A 19,455-nucleotide genomic window follows, 5' to 3' on the forward strand; every position below is an offset into this window, starting at 1 on the left:
CCTGAAGCAATCTTTTAACTTGTAGCTACTTTCTATTAAGAAAAAAAAAACTTCAGTTTTCTTTTCTTCTTCCTACTCTCTCATGCCGGCTTTTCCTCTGGACTCCCAAGGAAAGCAGTGAAAACCTTTGCCTTTTGGCCGCAGTCCTTTGAGCTGTATCAGGGCTCTGTGCCGTCACCTCAGAGTGGATTGCCAGAAACTTGTTCTAGCACAGCACTCTTCCTTGTAATCCCTTCCAGTGCTGTGAACACAGGGAGTACATTTTCTACTTTCCTTGGGCACATAATGACTTCCCCTGGTGTGGCAGAGCTTCCTGTAGGACTACCAGAGAGCTGCAGTGTTCAGAGGCCAGATGATGAAGAATGCCTGCCAGCAACCTCCTTCCATGAGGCTATTATACTGGAGGAAGGGTTTAGCAGTGTCCAAGTATCAGCTTTCAAAGGCCAAGTTCAAATTCTAATGTGGCCATTTGTAATGTTGGAGGAACACTTGCGTGACTTAGTGGTGGTAGGGTGGTGTTGCTAAGTAAGAAGAGTGCTCTGTTTCAGCCCCTTCCACAAGTCCTAAGGCCTAGCAAAACATAATGTCTTTACATCATGAACATAGTAGCTTTTTTTTGTTTGTTTCGTTTTTGTTTTTGTTTTAACCTAGTAGTCCATCTCTCTTAGAACTTAATGCTTGGGGAGAAGCCCTTTGATTTTTTTCCCACTAATTTTTCTAAAAGTTGAGCTTTTAGAAAAATTGTAACTCTCCTGTTACCCCCGCACATGCCATTTTTAGATGGAGCTCGGAGATGTTTTAGATACTTGTAAAGTTAATAGGATGTCGTTTCTGGGAAATGCCTTTGCATCTACTAGTTACTACTGACTTGTGCAGCTCTTGTGGTACAGCTCTCTTTGTTTTCACATTAAAATAAATAACTAGGTAAGGTCATAAGAGGTGTAACTGGGATTTGAAGTTAGGCCATGTGGTCTTTCAAAACCTCATGTGCTCCTGTGGAGAGAAGACTTTCTTTTTCAGGAAACATCCACTAAGTCTTGTTCTGTTGGTCTTAGTAGGAAACTGGACTCAAGAAGAAGGCAGCAGCTCACTTGAGCATGGAAAATGTCCTGAGTCAGTAATTCTTCTCTGAACCCTCCCCTTTCTAAAAATCGAAAGAACTTTTATTTGCATTTTAGCCTTTAAGTTAATTAATGAGAATTAATACGTGTATAAGAACTTCAGAAATTTCCCAAAGGCTCATTATAAATTTAGTGTAAAAAAGAGAGTAGATAGTTTTTTAAAGATATGGCTCTCATTAAATTTTTAGTTTATTAATAAAAACATTTTTTCCAGGGCATGTTTAGTGAGAGTGCTAGGATAAAGATATCAATTAATACACATCAGTCATAGTCAATTGACTCCTATAAGAAAAACCTCATGGTGTGTGTGTGTGTGTGTGTGTGTGTGTGTGTGTGTGTGTGTGTATGTGTAGGATGAATGGAAGAAAGGTTTGTAGTGAGAAGTACTAATGGCTGCCAGGAAAACATAATCACAGTTTCCTTTCATTAGGGCAGAGGTTCTCAATTTAGTCATTCATATTATCTAATCATTGGAAACTTCTGCTCTTGCAGGATATAGCATAGAAAAACAACATTTAGCGTATATAAACACAGTGTTGAGGGTAAAGGTAGATAGCATAATGGTTTTGTAAAGAGATTCTCATTCCTGATGGTCTGAAGTCATGGGTTCAATCCCTGCACCACCATAAACCAGAGCTGATCAGTGCTCTGCTTAAAATAATAGTAATAAATATACATTTAAAAATAAACCAGAAAAACAATATCAAGTGTTTCCTTGCTAAGAAATTTATATCTGTTTGTGCATTTGTGATCAACAGCCAAGTAGCCTGATCAAGGATAATAGGAACTTTTTATGAGGAATATTACGTATACCATCTCCACTATTTATACAGAGAATAAGTCCACAAAAGTAAGTCTCCATACAAACTGGAAAACAGTTTAACTTATGCTGTCTCTGTTTTTAAATATAGCTGTATATTTGTTGAGTCTCTAGACATTCCCCTGACTTAGCATCACTGTGTTGAGAGCCAGAAAGTACCTTAGTAACAGCAACCTTCCATTGGAAAAACATCTTTTCTATGTTTTGTAAAAGGTCAAGCTTGATATGCTGAGTCACTCCTTTGCTAAGGAGATGATTCTCTTACAAGATACTAGGCTGAAAGGACAGTGTGGCTCTTTGGTAGAAGCATATCTCACCTTGGAGTGGAATCTCCCTTCTTCAACCTCCACTTGTGCAGCCCAACCCTGTTACTTAGAGCGTACTTCTTCTTTTAAATTTTAGTAGTGGTTTAATAGTGAATAACAAGATTGTAAGGTAACAGTGACAATTCCATACAGTTCCCACCACCAGAATTCCGTGTCCCATTCCCTTCATTGGAAACTTCCCTATTCTTTGTCCTTCTGGTACTATGGACCAAAATTCCTCATGGGGTGCAGAAGGTGGAAGGTCTGGTTTCTGTAATTGCTTCTCTGCTGCACATGGATGTTGACAGGTCAATCCATACTCCCAGCCTCTTTTACATTTCCCTAGTGGGGCAGGACACTTATACCATTTTTAAATGAATATAACAGTTATTGCATATTCATTTCAAAATATTTTAAGACCATGTTGAATATCTCAAGTAATTTACCTTCCTGATTTATGGAGCAGTATTTTCCCTTAACCATCTATTATAATATGTTCTAAGTTTTTAGAATTCTTCACAAATCCTACAACACCTTTCCCAGAGTATGATCCCTCTTAGAAGCAGATACTCTAGTCTAATCATAAGGTGGCATGATACCATCACCCACCTAAGTCTGCATCTCAACTGGTATAGCTAAAAGTAAGGAGATGATTTTAGTTGCAGGAGGCAATAAATTTGTTTTTATACTATCTAATAATGATGACTATATCTCACAAATTTCTGGTAGGTCAGTACTTCCACTTCTTATTATAGCTATATGATTACCTGGGACATAGACACTGTTCTGTCTTTATCAGCTCAAAGATAATTTTTTCTGAGGTCTTCCTGGCTGCCTGAAACTACTTCTCATCTTGATCTTCCAGAATTGCAGCTATTCCATCTGGCTCTTGTGCCACATGCAGATCTTAAAAAGCATGTTTTCTACTCATGATGCAAGCTGCTATCAAAGATTTTCCTTATTTAAATAACCAGATGCAAGCTTTTAACCTTAGAAATCCATGATGAAGACTATGGAAACAAATTAAAGACCAGATTAATATTTCATCGACATCTTTGTATAGCAAGCACATGATTTTCCTTTTTGTGTTCCTTGTCATTTTTTTGTGATCTTGAACATTCAAAAAATCTCGTCTTCTAATAATTTACAATCATTCTAACTTAAATATTACAGATAGGAGCCTATATATTTTTTCTTTTTCATTGCCTATGAACTCTTTCTTGCTTATTTAATATATATTTTAAAAATCTTAGCTCACAAGGGACCTAATTTTGTAGCTATTTTAGGTACTTTGACCCTCATTTTCATTTCCTTCTCGCTTAAATTAGTCTCACTTGCATTGTCAGAATTCTTTATACCTTTTAAAACCTCCCATTTCTTATGAAATCATATTCTTTTAAAGAGTCTGTCCAGGGAATTTCTCTAGTTTCAGAAATATATTTTCATGAGAGAAAGAGTAGTATAAGGGAGAGAAGACAGATGCTTGAGTTAAAAAAAAAAAAACAAAAAATACCAAACTGATCAAATCTTGTTAGGTTAGTACAGAAGGGACAATCCATAAAAAAAAAATTGAGTAAGTAAATGAATACTGATCTCAAAATAAATAATTGAATGTCATAGAGTCTCTGTGTTCTTATTTGTGAAAATGTCTATCCTCCAGGACTGTGATCAAAAGTAGGAGGGCAGTAACATATGGCAAAAATCTTTATCAACTAAAGGAAAGTTATTGTCTCTATTATAACATTTATTACAAACAAGTAAATATATTAAAACTCAAGATTAACTTAGACCCCACTAAAATCTGAGGTGTATTTCCTCCCTAACTGGAGGCCAAAACCCATAAACCTAATACCAGTTTGGATACAATAAATGACACTCAGTGCTTTAACAACTGGGAGACAGTCTAAATTCATCAGATAAAAAAGGACTACAAAAGCTGGAAAAGGGCAAAAGACTGCTTCTCTAATGATGGTCTTTTTGGTTAATACCAGGCCTCCCCATTATCTGGGGCCCTAGTCAGGAAATGCTTGGATTCCCACATAGATAATAGGGCCTAGACCTCTAATAGGTCATTTTTCTCTACCATTACTGGTCATCACTTCCATCAGGAATGCCACCATAAGCCATCTTGTGTAGGCCTCTTCAGGACTGTACCCTCACTATAAAGTAGCAGTGATAGGGACTGACCCATTCTCCTAAGGGAGGCTGGATCATCCTGTCCTGCCACTTGAAAAAGACTGGTCCTGAAATGAGTGCAGCCCAGTATGTTCCCAGCTGTGACCAAGAACTGCAAGCTCAGATTGACAGAAACTCAGAGGTTACACAAGCTTTGGCACTAAATACAAATATATATATATATATATATATATATGCTCTGGGTCAGATCAATGGTGTAAACAGTTAATTTCATTTATGTGTTTTCAAGTTTGGGTGCTATCTGTGCCCTAATTCAGCTTTCTAGTCCTATTCTTAAGTCTGACACCATCTTCTCAGATAATATTTTTAGGTTACCTGCATGTTAGTTATCAAGGTCAAACAAAGATTACTAAAGTCATGATGAGTGCCTAGGGACATACATGAAATAGACTTACTAGCTTCTATTAATCCTAAGATCCCTTTTCTCATCTGCTATTTTCCTACTTTTTGGTTCCTCTTTATTAAATGTTTTGCCTTATTTTATATCTTATCACCTTTTAGCCATCAAGTTGCAATGCTATAATGATTCTATCTTGATTTCCCTGTGCACATGACCTCACCAATGTGTCCCAGAACCTAACTTTTCTAGAGCCTTACCCCACTAGGGAAAGATAGAAACAGGCTGGGGGTATGGATCCACCTACCAATGCCCATATTCAGCTGAGAAACAATTATAGAAGCCAGATCTTTCACCTTTTGCACCCCATAAAGAATATTTGCTTTGGAGAGAGAGAGAGAGAGAGAGAGAGAGATTAGGGAAATATGACTAGAGGGCTCTAAAGTATGGAAAAAAGTTAAATTTAATTATTTCTACCCTCCTCCATACCTCCTATTACACATCCCTCAAATACGCCAAAGCTAACCTTGTTAGACAAAGTAAGGACTACAAAAGCTGAATAAGGGCAAGAGACTGGCATACTCTAATGATGACTCTTTAGTCACTACCAGGCCAACTCATTACCTGGGACACTAGTCAGGGAGTTCTGGGATTTTCCATACAGACATGATGGGCCTAGACCTCTAGCAGAACCCTCTCGCCATTGTCATAGGTCATCTCCATCATAAACAACATAATGCACCCCTGTGTGGGCCACTATAGGACCTTGCCTGGAATGTGGATCAACAATGGTAGGGAATGTTCCATTCTCTAAAGGGAGGTTCGGCAACGTATTCTACCTACTACCCAAGGAAGATGGGTCCTGAAAGAAATTAGTGCACCCTGGTATGTTTCTAGCAGTGATCACAGAATGCAAGCTCAGACCTACAGGGATGCAGAGGCTCTTGTGTGGAATATGGGCCCCAGATCAAACCGATGGGGCTTATAGTTAACAATATTTATATACTTTTCCCATATTTGGGAGTTACTCTCTTCCCTGATTCATCTTTCTAGTCCTTTTCCCAACTATGACACCATCTCCCCAGACAATAACCTAAGCCCACTAGCATATTAGCTGTCAGGTGAAGGCAAAAAACTAGTAAAGTCATGGGCCCCTTGGAATATACCTAAAATAGACCTACTAGCTTTTTCCAAAATGGACACCTCAAGTCTTCATCTTCAATATTTTTGCCTTTAGGTTCAAGATTAGTCAACAATTTGTTCTGCTTTATATCTTAACTCTTTCTCAGCCACCAGGCTTCAGATGCTACCGTGATGCCAACCTGACTTCCCTGGGCAGATGACTCTACCGTGTGTCCTGGAGCCCCACCTCCCCAGATCCCTGCCCTACTAGGGAAAGAGAGAGACAGGCTGGGAGTATGGATCAACCTGTCAATGCCCATGTACAATGGGGATGCAATCACAGAAGGCAGACCTTCAACATTCTCCAACCCATAATGATCCTGTGTCTATATTCCCAGAAGGATAAAGAATAGGGAAGCTATCAAGGGTGGGGATTAGATACGAAGTTCAAGGGGTGGGAAATGCATGGAAATATACCCCTCTTATCCTATAGTCTTGTCAATATTTCCATTTTATAAATAAAAATAAAAATTTTTTCATTATTTCTTATAGCAAAGTAATAATTCATTGTGTACATGTACACAGCTGTCTTGCTACTCATCAGTTTCATTTTTCATTTTTCTTTATGTTTCTTTTCTTTATTTTTTTCTTTATTTTTTGCTTCCAGGGTTATTGCTGTGACTCAGTACCTGCACTAAGAATCCACTGCTTCTGTGGCTATTTTTTTTTTCTTTTCAATTTTTTGGATAGGACAGAGAGAAACTGAGAGGGCAGGGTAAGATAGAGAGCCAGAGAGAAAGATAGACACAGGCAGACCTGCTTCACCCCTTGTGAAGCAACCCCTCACCCCCCACCCCCCGCAGGTGGAGACCCAGGGGCTTGAACCTGATTCCCCTTACCTCATTGAATTATACCTCTTATTCCTAGTTCTCTTTGTTATCTTTTTTATGTTACTCCTTAGTTATGGTTTTGGAAATATTTTTTGAGACACTACGTATTTTAAGATGACTTTCTTTTGTCTCTTCAGCACTAGTGACTTATCTTTATCAAGTTTTATAGGATAGAGAGCATTTCCTGAAATGTTCTTACCACAACATGAATAATCCCACCCATACACATTCCTATTACAGAGTACTAAGGATACAAGTGGGCCAGCTTTCATAGTAACATTGAATATCAGAATAAAGGTTGATTATACTATGCAAATTGTTGTGCTTTTAGTGGGTTTTTAGGAAAGAAAAATAAAGGTATGTTTTAGTCTATTTTTTCCCTGAAATTCTCTTGATTTTTCTCTATATGAGAGAACAAGGTATTTCCAAGATGAATAAACCCAGCTTCAGAAGAAGGAAATGGCTAGAGTCTCTATCTGGCTCTTACCAAGCTTATCCTCTTGATTCATCTCCAGTGAGTCAAAACAGAGACCTGAGATTATAATATAATAATGAACAAAATTGTGAGGTCTACTCATTAAAGTTTAAGGCACAAGAAGCATGGTTTATCTGTAACTCTGGCGGATAAGAAAGATGGCTTATTGTGGTCCTGGAGGTGGTGCAGTGGCTAAGGCATTAGACTCTTAAGCATGAGGTCCCGAGTTTGATCCCCAGCAGCACATGTACCAGAGTGATGACTGGTTCTTTCTCTCCACCTGTCTTTCTCATAAGTAAATAAATAAATTCTTTAAAAAATAAAGATGGCATATTAGTAAAGACATGAATACCTTCCATGTCGGGCATCGGTAATCATAGGTTCTAAGGTGTTATCATTAGAGCTGTCATCTTTTATGACAGAGATCTTCTTCATAGAGCTCTTGGTGGTTTTATAATAAAGCTTCCCCTTTAGTTATCTGCATCTACAACATGAGGAAACTATTAGAAAAGTCTTGGTAACCAGGAGTAGATGCTCTTTAAACAGAGAAAAGTCACCTTTGGCAACTCCCAGACCTACTTCAATGGAATTTGAGGAGAGTTGAATTTCTTAAATTGGTGGGAGTATATCCATGAACATTCTCTTTTGTCATTACTGTTAACAAGTCTTTAACCAAATTCTTTTTTCATGGTTTCTCAGTTCATCTGAAACCTTTTTGTGAACCTATGATGTGGTAGTCAGTATTCATGTTTCAAGTAATGCTTACATTTTATTGCTATTGTTATTATTTGTTATTTGTTATTTATTATTGTCAAGGCTTCATCAATCTGACCATTTTTTTCTCTACATGGAAAGGGAAATACAGAAGCAGAGAGACACTACACTATTGAAGCTTGTCCCAGTGTCACGGGAGTATAGGACTCAAACAGTGTTAGCAGGGTTTTCCTATGGAGTGTTTTGATCTAAAGGAATGAATTTTTTTTTTTACAATTTTTTTATTATCTTTATTTGTTTACTAGATAGAGACAGCCAGAAATTGAGAGTGAAGGAGGTAATAGAGAGGGAGAGAGACAGAGAGACACCTGCAAGCAATGCTTCACCACTCACAAAGCTTTCCCCCTGCAGGTGGGGATCAGGAGCTTGAACTTGGGTCCTTGTACATTGTAGCATGTACACTCAGCCAGGTGCACCACCACCCTGCCCCTGCAAAGGAATGAATTCTTAATGGTAGAAATTTAGAATTTGCAGGATACTTAGCTAAAGACTGTTTGTTTCCTTGTACGTGTCATATTTCTCATACTGGTGTTCCGTTTCTCCTTGCTATGTATTTTCAGAATGTCTCTTTAAAATCCCCCACTTCTTCCTCTTTACTGGTGTATTTGATTGTTTTCTTACTTTGAATGGTACATGCCACTTGAAGTAGAAGTATATAGATACAGTTGTATATGGTTTCTCAGTTCATCTGAAGCCTTTTTGTGAACCTATGATGTGGTAGTCAGTATTTATGTTTCAAGTAATGCTTACATTTTATTGCTATTGTTATTATTTGTTATTTATTATTTATTATTGTCAAGGTATATAGATACAGTTGTAAGGTCTGGAGACTCATTTCCTTCATACTATTTAAAGAAGTATAAAGAACACACTAACCAGATTGACTTCGTATTTCAGATGTTTAACAAATGTTATGAGCCAGAGTGTGTATCTCAAATGTATATTTATATAGTTGAGTAGTGTAGAATGTGTCTTCAGGGTACTATTGTAAACAAGCTGTCAAGCCTAACTGGGTTATCATGGGGAAAAAACAACCCTTGTTGCACATGCCGTTTACAAACCTTGTAAGAAGCACTCACTAATCGAATCGATAGGATGATTTCAAACACATGAAGAACTACACTATTTGTCCAGAAATCCCAAACGTAGGTCTTTGTTTAGCATTTTGGGAAGCTATTTTAAAATTTAAATTCAGTCAGTTACCAAATTCTCTCACAATTTTTACAACTGTTACTGTTTTCTTAATTACAATTAACTTGCTTTTAGTCATTATGTAACATTGGAAATAAATATCAAACCTTCAGGTAAACCTGATATATTCACTTTTTAATTTTTATACCTTTACTAGAGAAAAAAGTTTTATCTCAAAACTTCTGAAATTTCTGTGGTTATATATAACTTAATTAATCTTTTTTTAAAAAAAATTGCTGTCTGGGTTATTTCTGGGGCTTGGTACCTGCACTGTTAATTTGCTACTCCTTGCTGTCATTATTTCCTTTCTTTCTTCCTTCCTTCCTTTTTGTCTTCCTTCCTTTACTTATTTTCTTTCTTTTTTTTTTACTTTTGGTAGAACAGAGAGCAGTTGAGAGGGAGGAGGGAGATAGAGTGCGACACAAAGAAACACTTGCAGCATTGCTCCACCATAATTACTGAATATTAAACAATAAGTATTGGAATTACCAAATAACATTTTCCTAATACTTTGAATTTTATGGCTTCTTTGTGAGGAGAAATAATGGAGTAGAGAACTAAACTTAGTAGTGTCAGAATGTCAGCAGGAATGAATGCCAAGAGCATCAGGGAAAACTCTCTGGAGAAAGGGAGATTTGATCAGGGCCTTGGAGAATAGAAAGAATATTCATGATGAATTTAAACATGGAGGAGATTTAGGAAGGACAGAACAACAGAGAAAAATGTAACATGTCTGGGGAATAATGTATGAAGCGGTTTCTTATATGTCAGTAAGTAAAGGATCCTGTGAAGAGCCTTTCACAGTATTCCAGGGAAGGCACTGTGATAGAGACTATTGATTAACTTGTTTGACAGCTGTTTACTTAGCATCTCCTGTAGCCAGATCTTGCTATACGCAATGAGAATGAGTATAAAAGAGGGCTATATACAGAACAAAGTATAAGAGATCTCCGTTTAGAGTACAGTATTAAATTTGTCTAGGACTTGTAGGAGCAGATAAAGTCTGGAAGCATTCAGAAGGAAATCATCGGTACACATGCATGATGTCATCATGTTTATCAATACACATAGTTTGAGGAGTTAAAAATAACTTGAAGTGGAAAAGTCCTGTAGCCATGATTTCTATTCACTCATGTAACAAGTTTGGTGATGAGCTATTCTCTGAGTATAATGCCCTGCTAGGGAAGGATTTCTGAACTATTACAATGGATACTCAGAAAGGCCTGGAACTTGCACCCTGCATGTGATACAAGAGTACAAACCTGTCTGGAATGACTGGAGCTCAGGATACAAAGAACGTGTGACCTTTCTTGTTGGGGCAGGAAGCTCTTGCAGCCCTCAGGTCATTATTATGGACATTGACTGTCTTTGAGCTATGGATTTGCAGAAGCTCCAACTATTAATAGACTATAGAAAGAGAATTTACTGTAAGAGACTGATAAATATAGATCTGAGCTACCACTGTACTGCCAGTTTCTCTTTTATCTGCAAACGGTTTTTGACCTGAGCTTCCTTTCTCTTCTGCAAGTAAGGAAACCATATACAAATGGCTACTACAAGGCTACTTCAGATGTAATGCAGACGCAGATAAGGCACAGAACAAGCAATAAACTCTAATATTTTAGCCACAGCTTGTTAGTCTTTTAAAATATATATATATTTTAATTTCTTTATTGGCGAATTAATGTTTTACATTTGACAGTAAATACAATATTTATAACACTATTAATCACAAATAAAAATGGCTTAAATAATTTACTTACTTGTTTGTTTGCTTATTTATGAGAAAGAGTGCTGGAAAAAGAACTATAGTATCACTCTGGCACATGTGGTGCTGGGGTGGTGGTGGGGCTTTATCTACTGTGCTATCTCCTGGGCTTTGAGCTATTTAGTTTACATTAACTTTTAAAAGATAAACCAGATTTCTTCTCCATCCTTTGTTTCTCTTTCCTCACAAGCATCCCAGAGCATTTGAACTCACATTTGTTTTCATGCATGATTTACAAGCTTTCTCTTTGGAAATTTTGAAAATAAGTGTTTGACTAAAAGAGATTCTTAAAGTCAGGTCAAGATATACTTTTGTATAATAGATCAGTAAACTGGTATGGAGTCTCAGAACTTTTGAACAAAGACTGCTGTTGGCAATAATTTGAATGTCTTTCCAGTTCTGTGCATATCTACTTCAGCCTTAATAGTTATGGGACTACACATTTTCTTGGTGACTATGCCAGTGATAAAGTCACCCAGGAACATGGTAAAAAATGTCTTAAAATAAAATATTTTTGACATGGTGGTCCTCATGCGTAACAACAACTTTAAGGTTTTTCAGCTATAACCCACAAAAATATAATGAATAATTTTGTCTTTATTTATGAAAAAGTTAACATACATTTCAGATACATTTTTTCAAGAGTACTATGATAGAATTTAAATGACCCATGAATGATATAACATTGTGGATTTATAAGTGAATGATAATGATAAATACATTTTTCCTTATTTTTTATTTACTTATTTATTTTCCCTTTTGTTGCCCTTGTTGTTTTTTATTGTTGTAGTTATTGTTGTTGTTATTGATGTCATCATTGTTAGGACAGAGAGAAATGGAGAGAGGAGGGGAAGACAGAGGGGGAGAGAAAGATAGACACCTGTAGACCTGCTTCACCATCTGTGAAGCGACTCTCCTGCAGGTGGGGAGCCTGGGCCATATGCTGGTCCTTGCGCTTCACGCCACGTGCACTTAACCCGCTGCTCTACTACCCGACTCCTGATAAATACATTTTTATAGTTTCCACTAGAGTATTGGGTGCTTATCTAGAGTAAAGCCATGGTGAATTATGGCTGGGAACTTTATATATTTTTTCTCCCTGGCTGTATTTTCTGTCACTTCAACCTTACCCTTTACTTTGCTACAAAATACTCTGGTTTTCCTTGCCTTTTGTTATTTTCTACCATTGTGATAATATAGTCTTTCATGGCTTACAGTTTCCAAGAATGTAACCCTGAAATTTAGATTTTTTTTCAGTCTTTAAGTCATGAATGGATACTTTTTTTTTTATCCATTTGTATAATACTGAATGATTTTAACATGAAGTTTTGCTTTCTTAATTGAGCATCATGAAACTAGAAGATATAATTCACATTGCAAATATGGGAATATCTCCCAGAAAACAGTAAAAATTAATCAGATATCTGCTACTGGTGATGGTTTGAAAAATATTATGTTTATTATATTTACTATTTGCTCATATAGTATAGACTTGTACTATATGTTTCTGTGATATTTTACCTACAAAGTACCAGTCACTGAGAAGGCTACTGGGACTACCAAAGTGCATAAAACAAAATAATCTGACTAGAAGATGTTGAGAACTAGTGTCGGAAATAAACATCATAATGTTAAAATGCTACCATATGCATAAGTGTGAGTCCCCATGAATCAGGACTTGGTATAACCTCCATGTAACTTCTATACATGCAGTATGGCAAAGGCTATAGGCTACTACTCCTATGGTTACATTTTATTCTCCGGTAAGGATGAAGGGATTTTACATATGTAATTAAGTCTCCTAAGCAACAGACTTTTAAGTTAACCAAAAGGGGAATTTTCATGAGTGGGTACACTTAATTAGATGAGCTCTCTAAAGAAACTAGAAGATGGAGAACTTGGCATCCTGGCTTTGAAAAAGCAAGTTGCCATTTGTGAGAGGGTTTGTGACTAGGTTAACTGACTAAGAATTATAGGGGGCTCTGGAAGCTGAGAGAGCTTCCTCAATAGGAGCAAGTTCGAAATCAAGGGCATCTGTGCAGGAATCTCAGTCTATGGCCACAAAAAAATTGAATTCTGCCAACAACAACATGTATTTTAAAGGGACCCTTAGCACCAGAAAACAATATAGCACAGCGTCATCCAGGTTGCAGTGTGGTGACACCCTGAGCAGGAGACCTAGGTAGATTGCAGTCACCTTTCAGACTCTTGGAGACTGAGAAATAGACGATGGATATTTTAAACAGCAAAGTCTCTGGTAATTTGCTATGGACCAAGAGAAAGCTAATGCAGCTGAGATGTGAGTGGTAGGTAGTGCTTAGGTTGGGTAAGGATGTTGCAGAGTTTAAGTAGAATAGCAAAAGTCATAGACTTTGCAGTCAAGATAATCTTAGGTTTACATTTAGCTAGGTGATTCTGAGTAGGAAAGACTAACTCCTCATATTTCCAGTCTGTAAAATGAGCATTATCATTATCTTTACCATTATTAGTAGAACCCATCACTACTACCCATCTCTTCATCATCATCACTCTTCATGGGGTGATTGTGAGGAGTGAGTAAACTTAGCTGTTAAATTATCTTAAATAGGAGAGTGACACAGTCAGGATTATAAATTTTTTTCTTCTCATTAGTTATACTATGTTTAGTATTGTCTTATAAGTTATCCTTCCACTTGCTATTTTCCAATATGTTCCTCATAACTATAATTCATATTGTCCTAACCTGACACATCTAAGTTTAAAATTCCAGCTTCACTTTAAGCAATACATTAACTTTTAAAACTCAGTTACATCATATAAAGGCGTGAAGTAATAGTACCCATCATCTTTTAGGGCTGTTGAGAATTAAACAAGTACACATTCAAGAATTTCATAAACCATTAAAGAAATATTCACATATACTACATACTTCCTCCACTGTATATAGGACACACATAAATTGTTACATCTAAACATGTACAAAAACTTCTCTACAGAGTATGCAAATTATGGAAGAAAAGTGATTTTTCCAAAGATTACTGGAACTAAGAAGACACAAATTAATTAGTCTGCAAGGCTTTAGGTCAGGAGAATACTAAATGTTAGTATGTATGTTAGAGATTCTGAGATTATCCTTTAAATCATTGTTTCTTAATTTAGAAAATTCTTCACTGTAATTATTTCCTGTGATTATGAATGTAGCTGAGTGGACTGGTTTATATCCCTCAGGTCCTTCTTCACTGATTGCACAGTTATTCTTTGATTTTTCAAGGGTTGAATCATGCTTTCTATTTTTACTGTTCCTTTTTATTCTAGAAGAGCTTGCCTCATTCTGTGAACAGTCTTAGCGGTATTTAGTTGTCTGAAAGCAAGATTTTTCACATAATGTGGCTTATTATTACTATAATTTTCTCAACTTGGCTATTACCACTGCTAGTCCAGAACAAACAGAAAACCTGAAACTGGAAGTTATGATGAGGAATGGGGAAGATTCACTTTATTTTCTCATTGTGCTAATACAGTCTTTCCTGTGGCTGTTCTGCTTGTTTTATTGTCTTTTCTGCTCCCTCTTTCTTTCTGTCTCATTGGGTAGACTATCTTTATTGTTGTCTTACAAATTACCCTTCCACTTGGCATTTGCTGTTGCTAATTGCCTACTAACTTTCTCCCCACTGGAGTAATGAGTGGCAATTCTGTATCCACCTCCACACAGATATTATGGTTTCTTATCATTATTACACTGCATCTATCTCTGTTTTATACTCTGTTTGACTTATAGGTATATAATGCCTTTTTTACGTGAAGGAAACAGAAACCATTTATTTTAATAACTATTCTGTATTTTCAAGAGCAAGGCAAAATGTATTTTCAGTGTTTTCTCATGGTGATTTAGATTAGGGAACTGAATTACAGTTGCTAATACTTTCAATAAAGTTTGGAGATTGTGTAATTGTATAAACATATCAAAATCTCTTCATCATTTCTGTCAGGGAAGGGAACTGAAGCCGGTATTCATTTAAGGAGAACTGGTCAAGATTCTGGAGTGTTGTGATGTACTGCCAACTTATTTGGATCATTCAGTGGCATATTTCTACTTCTGTCTCTAACTCTCAGTGTATCCCTTTGGAATACATGCTCCATATTGCATCCAGATAAATTTTTTATTTTAAAATCTGACTATGTACCCCCATGCTTAGAAACTCTTGCCCTATTCCAAGTGCAAATAGGATATGATGGCTAAAAGCATAAACTTTGGAGCAAGGAAAACTGGATTATACAATACCAGGATAGTTGAAGCCTGCTAAAGTCTCAAATTCCTTTTCCATGAAAATGAGGGTAATAATGCCTACTGCACAGGATTACTTTAAGAAACTTCACTCCTGTGAGAATGTCATACATCAGAAAAGGTAACAGCAGCAAATGCTGGAGAGGGTGTGGGGTCAAAGGAACCCTCCTACACTGCTGGTGGGAATGTAAATTGGTCCAACCTCTGTGGAGAACAGTCTGGAGAACTCTCAGAAGGCTAGAAATGGACCTACCTACCCTATGATCCTGCAATTCCTCTCCTGGGGATAGATCCTAAAGAACCCAACATATCCATCCAAAAAGATCTGTGTACACATATGTTCTTGGCAGCACAATTTGTAATAGCCAAAACCTGGAAGCAACCCAGGTGTCCAACAACAGATGAGTGGCTGAGCAAGTTGTGGTATATATACACAATGGAATACTACTCAGCTGTAGAAAATGGTGACTTCACTGTTTTCAGCTGATCTTGGATGGACCTTGAAAAAATCATGTTGAGTGAAATAAGTCAGAAACAGGATGAATATGGGATTCTCTCACTCTCAGGCAGAAGTTGAAAAACAAGATCAGAAAGAAAACACAAGTAGAACCTTAAATGGAATTGGCGTATCGCACTGAAGTAAAAGACTCTGGGGTGGGTGGGTGGGGAGAATACAGGTCCAAGAAGGATTCAGATGACCTAGTGGGGGTTATATTGTTATATGGGAAACTGGGGAATGTTATACATGTACAAACTATTGTACTTACTGTTGAATTTAAAACATTAATTCCCCAATAAAAAAAATCAGGAAAAAAAAAAAGAAATAGAGATAGTATTTGAAAAGCTTCAGTGCCTAATCTGGGCTTTCAAGAAATGCTAGTTCTTAGCAATAAGTTTAGCGTTTGTTTTAAAATATTTAGCAACTACTTTTGTAATTAATTTGAAGTTCAGTATTCCTTTTAGAAAAATGGAAAACATCAAGAAAGAGAATCCATATAATTTGACCCCTTTCTCCAACTCACCAAACAACTTACTGTTAGCAACTATAATTCACAATTTTGCTTTTTTCATGTGCCAGGTTATTTTATATTCAAGTGAGCATGACTATTAGAAAAATATTCTGTTTTTAGAATCTTATTTTAGAGGGCTGACAGAAATATCAACATAACATGACCAAAAAGAAATATATAAATAACCAGATCAAAGAGACTCAATCAGAAGAGAATCATATTCAGTGCAAAAGAAGAAAAAATGTTCAGAGGAAAATTACAGAGGCTGACAACAAATTAAATTGTTAGAAATAACGTTTTTATCTGGTGCAGGATGTTTTATGGATTCTGATTCTACTTTTGAGAAGCCTCACTCATATAAATCCCTTTGCTTTTGCAAACCTTCTGCTTGGGAAGTTCCCAAGACTCTACCTACAATAACATCTTTGCTCATTTCACATCTAACTGTGTCTTTTCTCAATTCTCCATCTTAAGGAGTGACCCTCAGTACTTAGTGCATTTGACATTATTTTTCTACATATTACTTTTCACTGTGATGTATATGAAATGTGCATGTATCATCTTTTTCTGCATTGAAATATACAATGCTGGAGGGCAGAGAGGGAGGTTTATGTTTATGTTTATGCTCCTTCAGAATTCCTTTATTGAGATTCATATCCCACTGGAATGGCATTAGGATGTGAGGCTCTTAAAGGTGATTAGGTCATAGATTGGAGGACTCATGATTAAGATAAGTGCTCCTATAAAAGAGTCCCAAAACTCTTTCCCCCCTATCCTTTCTAACATCTGAGAACACAGTGAGGAAACAGTTCTCTGTGAACCAGAAAGGGGTGCTGTGATTTTTGTAGCTTCCACACTGAAAGAAATACTTTAAAAAAAATAATAAACCACCAGGCTGTGCTATTTTGTCATAGCAGCACTATTAGGATTATACCCCTGGTACTTGTAGAATCTGGTAACATGATGGGTATTCAGTAATACTTGTGGAATGAATAAATAGCAAAATTAAGATAAAAATTTTCCAAGAATTGTTTTAAAGGTCTTCTACTACTTTAACTGTTGATGAACCAATTTCTAATAGATTGCGATTTCTTTCATAACAGCTCCATAAGGTAAAGCTGCTTGGGCATTTGTTTTTCTGCAGAAGATGTTTGGAATTTGCTTAGTACAGTTTCTGACATATACTAAATATGAATTAAGTACTAATTGTTATTTGCCATTGTTTGATGGATAAAAGTGAGATTTCTATTAAAAATACGGATCAAATTACATCAGCATAAATGTATTGCTTAGAAAAGTGTCACTAACCATCATTCCTCTGTCAGATTTAAATAACTATACTTTCTTAGTATGAAAAACAGGAAGAGGGTAAGTAAGTAGTTACAGCCTTATCAGCTCTGAGAGAAGCTACATTGAGAAAGATCAAGAGAACCTCGCAACCACAGCTCACTCTTGTGAATTTGGAACAAGTCCATCTGCTAGATTCTTCCCAAGGTACTTCCCTGTATCTTTTTTTCTTCTTCTTCTTTTTTGTCATCCTCATCATACAATTCATACCTGTGCTCAGAGAAGCCATCACTATGTGCTTCTAGGTGAACACCTTTTCTTTTTCTTTCTTTTTTCTTTTCTTTATTGGGAAATTAATGGTTTACAGTCATGAATACTTTTTATTGACTTAATGCATTCTTTTTTCAGAATTTTTCAGTCTCACAAATGCATGATTTCACCATTCCAAGACTGACTTTTTCATTCAGATAAAGAAACAGAGAGGGAAAAGCACCAATGTACCGGAGCTTCCTTTGGTGTTGGGACAAACCCATGTAGTTCTAGGGTTTGAACCTGGGCAATGTGATGGCAAGTCCCTTGCCCTTCCTGATGAGATATTTGTCTGTACTGATAAGCACCAATTAATATTCTGATACCTCACTTTCCTCATTTGCATATGGGAATGATGCTAGCTGCTCTGTAGCACCTCAGTGAAATGTCATGAGGAAAAAAAAATAAATGGCACCATACAAAGTATATTGACAGGGGAGTCGGGCTGTAGCACAGCGGGTTAAGTGCAGGTGGCGCAAAGCACAAGGACTGGCATAAGGATCCCGGTTCGAGCCCCGGCTCCCCACCTGCAGGGGAGTCGCTTCACAGGCGGTGAAGCAGGTCTGCAGGTGTCTATCTTTCTCTCCTCCTCTCTGTCTTCCCCTCCTCTCTCCATTTCTCTCTGTCCTATCCAACAATGACAACAAGGGGGAAAAAGTCATTTGATTGCTACTTTAAAAGTACAAATGTGAATGCCAGATGATAAAAAAAAAATGAGGACTAAGACCATGAGAAGAAATAAAGAGGAAAGAAACTTTATGAATATACATAAACTTTATGAATATACTTTATGAGTATACATATCTCAATTTTGGCATATATAATTGAGAAATATGAGCTAAAGAAATCACCAAAAAGGCATTCCTGATTCTGGTTCTTAGGTGCATCATTCTCTTTTCTGTTTCCCTCTTTTTGATTTCTCTACAGATTTTTAAAGGAAGTATTAAAGCATATGACTTACCACATTATTATTTTCACAGAAAGCTATTATGTAAATATACAGGCTTATATGAGCTTAAGTACTGAGGCTAGATGCAAAGAAAGAAAATACATACACATCTATTGAAGCAGTGCTCAAAGCGGCCTGATTTTAACAGACAATTGCATACCTTCACTTAAAGAGCAAAGAAGAAAAAATATGTTTATTTTAGTGACTCCATCCTGAAACAGCACACTTATTTCTTTTATTATATCTTAAAATAAATACATATGGGACCTGTCAGATGTCAACAGGGGCTCAGAAAAGAGTACAAATTAGTCACACTGGCATACAGAGCTTGAGAACAATGAACCGTGTTCTGGAAGACCCTTGAATACAAGCCTATTTGCCTCTTAATCCAAATGAATAATTAATGATAATTATCATGCTGCAGTTATTATCTGTGATAATAATATATCCGTAAGGTGAATAAATTCAATCTGCTACTATGCAGAAATGGCAACTCATAATATTCTTAAGAAATACAGATATAATTATCTGTATTAATGGTCAAGAAAAAAATATTTTTATGTAAGGAATTACAGCAAAAGGTCTAAAGTAAGGTGGAAATGGATCCTCCTGATAATATTTTTTTTCTGTAGTCATC

At 36.5% G+C, this 19,455-nt stretch overlaps 1 pseudogene; it reads left to right on the plus strand.

Moving 5' to 3' along the window:
- The first annotated feature begins 285 nt into the window (after positions 1–285).
- LOC103118780 (DNA-directed RNA polymerase II subunit RPB11-a-like) overlaps positions 286–19,455 on the plus strand; it is a 106,489-nt pseudogene continuing 87,319 nt past the window's right edge.

The sequence above is a fragment of the Erinaceus europaeus genome, chromosome 5, assembly GCF_950295315.1.
Source record: "Erinaceus europaeus chromosome 5, mEriEur2.1, whole genome shotgun sequence".
NCBI lineage: Eukaryota > Metazoa > Chordata > Mammalia > Eulipotyphla > Erinaceidae > Erinaceus > Erinaceus europaeus.